At 33.3% G+C, this 6,000-nt stretch overlaps 1 protein-coding gene across 1 annotated transcript in view; it reads right to left on the bottom strand.

Annotated features, from left to right (window-relative positions):
- Positions 1 to 262: 262 nt before the first annotated feature.
- LOC134529453 (coronin-1B) overlaps positions 263 to 6,000 on the bottom strand; it is a 101,713-nt gene continuing 95,975 nt past the window's right edge. The window contains exon 9 of the mRNA XM_063363568.1: positions 263 to 6,000. This exon is cut by the window's right edge and continues 24,195 nt beyond it. The gene's annotated coding sequence lies outside the window, so the exon portion shown is untranslated.

Raw genomic sequence — 6,000 nt, 5'->3', positions numbered from 1 at the left:
ATGATTCTATACTTACTACTGACCATATTCAAAATAAATCAATATTTCTTAGCAACACTTACACACCCCACTATGTACAACTAAACCTATGGTATGTTAAACCAAATCAAATTTCACATATTTTAATAACATTTCAACAATTTTTAGTTCTTTTACATACACAAAAATATATATAAAATAGATAACCCAAAATATTAAGTACCAACACAACAAATTACAAAGCAAAATTATTACTTAAAGTACAAAAGAAAATAATTGAAAAGACATTTTGAAGATGTATTTATTTTCATGATAAATAAAACATATCATTGCAAGCACACTCATGTTATGATAAAAGACTAGATGCAGCATCATCAAATAAGCATTACAATTTCAAATACTCTTTTGTCTGCACAAAGCAAAACCATTTTGTAGCACCATTTACACACAAAGACTTTGTTATGTTAAAAAACAATTAATCTTGATAAATTAGTATTACAGTGGCTTTAATAAAAAAAATTATGACAGTGGAACTAAAAATGTGAAATTGTCGAAGCTTTCTTTAAAAAAAAAAAATATTTCTAGAGCATCACAGACTCTTTGAAGAAATCACCAATACAGTGATTGTAAGTTTTGAGAAAAATACACACTGTTTTTTCTGTGATTTCAAAGACTATTATAATGATCTGTGCTACATCAAATACAAAAATATTGCAACAATGCCAACTTAATTGTAAATTCAACAAGCTAAAATTTTGGAAGTTTTGCAACTGTATACATATTTATCCATATGTCAACATGATAAAATCTTCAAACACACATCTTGAAGTAACATGATCTTCCCAATTCATTATCTAACAAACATTATAATTAACTCTCCATAAAATATATAGTAGCTCAAAATTTATTACTAAAACCAGAATCATTGTATATACAGTCCTTCAACGTACGGGTGCTTTCCGCATCCTTCCGTATAAAAGGCAACATTACACGTACACTGTCAGTACATAATATTGAAGGCATTTTATACAAAAATATTGTACTTCTATAAACAGTAGCATCAAAAGTTATGCCTGCTGGCGAACAATGTAGCTATAATGACTACATTACATACATATTTATCAAAAGTAATAGCAGGCACATAATTTACACAAAGAAACTTTATACAAATAATTTAAATATAACGAGAGAGTAACAAAGTATTTTACATTAAGTCACCACTATGAGTAACATAATATAGGCAAAAGTAGCACCAGAGCAAAACACTGCATTTGAGAAAGCAGAAGTACTGTACAGTCTTCCCATTTTTTGAAAGAAAATACCAAAACAAGCAGATGATACAGAAAATTAATACATCTGTTCCCACAACCAGAACTAGCCAAGCTTAATGCAAAATGCACTGCAAGTTAACAGAAAAATAAATAAAACTGTGATATGTCTAGTTAGATGTTGGCAAGTATTAACTTGGTATTAAAGTTATTGCTTCATTGTTATGGTAAGTCTAATATCAAAAAAAAACTTCTACACAACAAAATAAATGTGTGGTTCAGTAACCTTTTTCAGTAATTTGCGTGTATTAAATTGTTAAATTTGTATCACTTATTGTTCCAATCAATGAAGTTTCTATGTTAAGATTTTTGACTACACACATTAAAATTTTATGTTCAATTAAGTAATAAGCCCCCATTCGGAAAAAAAAGGAGTAAATCGTAAGTTTTCCAAGATGTTTTAATGCAGTTAGTGGAAAATACATACTTAGATCAACATGATAAATATCAGATTAAGGAAAAACAACTTCATAATTGCATACTATTGTATAAATTATTTAACAGCAAACACAAGCAAATCAATCCCTTATATTTTGATGTACATTTTTCTGATAATTTTTTTTTAAATTCAGTGCCTAATTAACAGCAACTTATGAAAATTAAATTAAATTTTATTCTTATGAACTGTAAGAATCTGACTCGAACAAAACACAAATAATGCTCATGTCTTTTTGCAAGAGTTACGTGATCCATATGTACAATAACAATCTGTCTAGGAACTTGTAATGTGGCAGTTTGCCATATATAGTATTCTATTTAACTTATTTTGTAGAATATTTACGCCCCTGTCTTATGCATGCTTACTGGGGGATGGCTTATGAATTAATTAATTCTAAAAACATTTATGCCGAAGGTGGACATGTGAACATACAGTAATATCCTTTCATTTTTTAGGAATTACATTATATATAAGCATTTTAAATAGTGTTTATTAGTTTGAATCTTATTTTTTTTGGTAAACCTGTGTAACTTTATTTTATTCTGCCCTCCCCTATTTTTATCACTTTTTCTTCTGTAACACATCATCTCTTGCCTTTGAACAGACAGCAAGTAGAAAGAATGAAATATGTATTTGTAGTTATTCCAATATTACCTGAATTTATAACTGAATGAAATTACACATTTTCTGAATAAAATACCATTAGATCTGTTAATTTTTACATTTCATTTTTTTCTCAGTTTTTCCAATAATTTAAACTTATTAGTTGGCCTGATTTTGCTTTCTTATCCTCTCAAACTATCTCCAGAGAATTACTGTGTTGTTTCTGGCATTCTTCTGATAATTTTTTACCAGTTCTCTTTTCAGCTTCCTCTTAACATTTTGTTTTATTACTTAATTATTTTATAACAGTATCTTCTGTGATGATGATTTCTTGTAATTCCTTCTTAATTCATTTTTACCATCATTGAAACTGTTACCTTAAACAGTTTCTTCATGACTTTTGTTTTTTGCCATTCTGTAAATTTGGGGACAGAATTTTAAGCATCTCTCGTTTTTTGTGCATGAACCTGTCAATAAAGTGTAAGAGATCTTCTGTATTCCTCTTCTTGATCCAAATTTAATTTTATTGTGTGGGGTAGAATATCCCTTAGACATTTCCTTTAATATCAATTTCTACAATTTTAGTGTGACAGCATACGGATATGGTTTCTGATACATGTAATGCTTATGGCAAAACAGCTATCTTGTTATTTCACAACTATACGTTATATATATATATATATATATATATATATATATATATATATATATATATATATATATATATATATATTTTTTTTTTTTTTGTAATTTACTATAGACTACACATCTGAAGTTTAAATATTTAGTAATAATTAATTAATCCTTTGAAGTTGTTCTTAAATTAATGAGTTTTCAAGTTTTTCCCTTTTTTATCATGCACCTTTCTTATTATTTACCATCACTCCTCTCACCAACCTCTCATGTAATTTCAGTGGCTTAGCTTTTATCAACAGATTTCGCTCAAAATAATTAATTACAATTTAGATTTTTATTTCAATCAAAGAGATTCAGCTTGAGAGTATGAGCAGCTTTGCCGTACACATGCAACCATGAAGAAGACAATAAAAATAGTAGCACTATTGATCACTTGCATTCTAGCCCAATATTTGCAGCAATATTCAGGGTGAAGCATTATGTGGTTACCATTTGTTAGTAACAATGCACAAAATACTCTGCAAGAACACCAACGGAACATAAGATCCAAAACTCTGTTGAAAGATTTTAAAAGTTTAAAACTAAATTAGGACTTTGTAAGAACAAAATAAAATATTTTTGTAAAATCTGCTACTGTTTATTTTTTCCCACATTGCTGTCTTCAACTTTGTGAAACATGGGAAATAATGTGCGAGAAGAATTTTGAATACATTAAATATTTTACACTATTTAATGGTACTTTTTTTTTAATATTTGTGATGCCATAAAATAAATGTTTAGAGATCATAAGCTCATGTAATAGATACATATTGAACATTATACTATTATAAACCTAAATAGAAGTGTGTTTGTTTGTTTGAGGTTGACGCAACAACTACTGGACCGATTTTGATAAAAGTTTGTGTGTTTAAAAGACTATGATTAAATTCAAAAAACTGGTATGCATTTTATCTCACCATGATGATGGAAGCCAGAGATATAACAATAAAACCACATTTGCTCACAACCAAGTGCAACAAATATAAGGTGAGCTCCCATTTTAAGTTCATTCATATTAAAGGGAGGTGGGTCATTTTTGAGTGGCTCTTGCACTAGATATCACGCGGGCGGAGCTGTAATATTATAAGATTTAAAAAAAAAGAATTTGAAAGAATTCCTAATAAATTCCTTGAGTTTCCATTTGTTTGTTTCTTATACAAATCTACAGTTTTGCTCCGATCTCTTGAAATTTGTACCACTTGACCTTCAAAACAGGTGAATGGTCATTGTCTCTGTGAGATTTCAAGAAAACCACCCCTTAAGCAGAATTAAAAATTCTTGATGAAATTTCGTTATTTCATTGATGCTGCTTTCTTTGTTTCCATGGCTACAGGCTTTTTCATCGTTGGTGCCTTCTGCGTACCCATGGCAACGGCTTTTGCAACGACAGTGGCGCACCCTCGAGGAGGGGCATGCATAATGAGCACTTGAGCAGTGCGAGTTTGTTCTGCCTGTTGACTTCCGTAGCAAAGCACTGGTACTCCGGCTAGTAAGTATTAAACAAAACTTTTAAAAATTCTGTCATTTTCCAGTCCATACTGACAAAGCCTACTTTACATGTGCAGTGCATAATGCACAGGAAATAACTTTTCACAAATAAAATTTCTGGCTATTAAAAAAAACTTAATTTTGTAAAATTTTTGAATGTACACAATAATTTAAATTAGCTGTTTGCAAATAAAACAATAGTATAGAGTCAATTTTTTTAAATATACAGATTTCAGTTTCAATAAACATATTTGGGATTTCATTCTTTGATTTTGATTCTATCAAATTCCGTACTCTTGGAGATAATGCTTATCAAATGATTGAGTTATATACTTGGATATAATAACCTGTTTATTGTTCTACAAATGTAATTAAAATTGATGTTTATTCAATTGCAATTACAAATTATCAGGCTATCTAACAAGTTTAAACATGCTCATTAAATAGTCAAAATGAAGAAAAAGAATACACTGCTAATAGTGATAGCTTATACAATCATAATTTCAAATACCACAGTGCCCCAAGATAAATTAACTTGTGTGTTCTACCATAATGTATGTTAGAGATTAAAATTAGAATTATTGTAGGCTATGTTATTTTTAAATATTGTTACGAACGTGAGCAAGGCCGCGTCACGCGCAGGTGCAGACATCTGACATCACATGCCGTCGCAACATGAGATGTGCCGTGCGCACCTGGGTCGCCGCTTCCCCTCCCTCCAGCCCTCAGCTCCCCGCGCGGCGCTGTTAGTTTGACATCCGAAACCTAACAGCTGCGGAGTTACGCGAGCCGCCGACACGTGTTTCGAGAGATTTTTGCCGTCGGGTCGGCGCGGAATGACGTGACTGGCCCCAGCCCCGCTCGTGATTTCTGGAAAGCGCCTGGGCTGATATGAAAGCCTGGGGACGCCGGCCTCAGGGAGGGAGTTCAGTGGGAGTTCAGTCGGGAGTTCTCCCGCGGCGGAGTTTCCGGGGCGATAGTGCCGCGGGTGCGGCAAAGTGGCGAAGTCCTTGGACAAAGGTTCCAAGGCAGGGAGTGAGTGAGTGGAGTCGGGAGTTTTCCCGCGGCGGATTTTCCGGGCGATAGAGCGGCGAAGTCCCTGGATGAAGGTTCCAGGGCAGAGAGTTCAGTTCCGGGCGATATTGTCGTGGGCGCGGCGGAGTCCCGAGCTAAGTTCCGAGCAAAGCGTCGAGCGGATCCTCGGCGAAGGCAAGTGCGTCGTCGGCGGGGGAGTGCGGCAACGGAGTCCCGCGGCGGAGATCCACGAGGGGTGCTGCGGCGAGAGTTGCGCCAGAGGTGCCGTCCAGCGAGGTGTGTGGATTGTAAGAAACTGAGTGACTGGAGAAGCAACATTTTAAAGTGCAATTGATTATTTGCCATTTTAGAAGATTATTTGTAAGTGAAATAAGTAGTGGCCATCAATAAAACTGTTTAGTGATAAAATCTTTAATTGGACTATCCTTTATGAACCCCGCGGTAAATTGTAAC

Source organism: Bacillus rossius, chromosome 2, assembly GCF_032445375.1.
Source record: "Bacillus rossius redtenbacheri isolate Brsri chromosome 2, Brsri_v3, whole genome shotgun sequence".
Classification (NCBI taxonomy): Eukaryota; Metazoa; Arthropoda; class Insecta; order Phasmatodea; family Bacillidae; genus Bacillus; species Bacillus rossius.
This window is presented reverse-complemented; position numbering and strand designations above follow the sequence as displayed.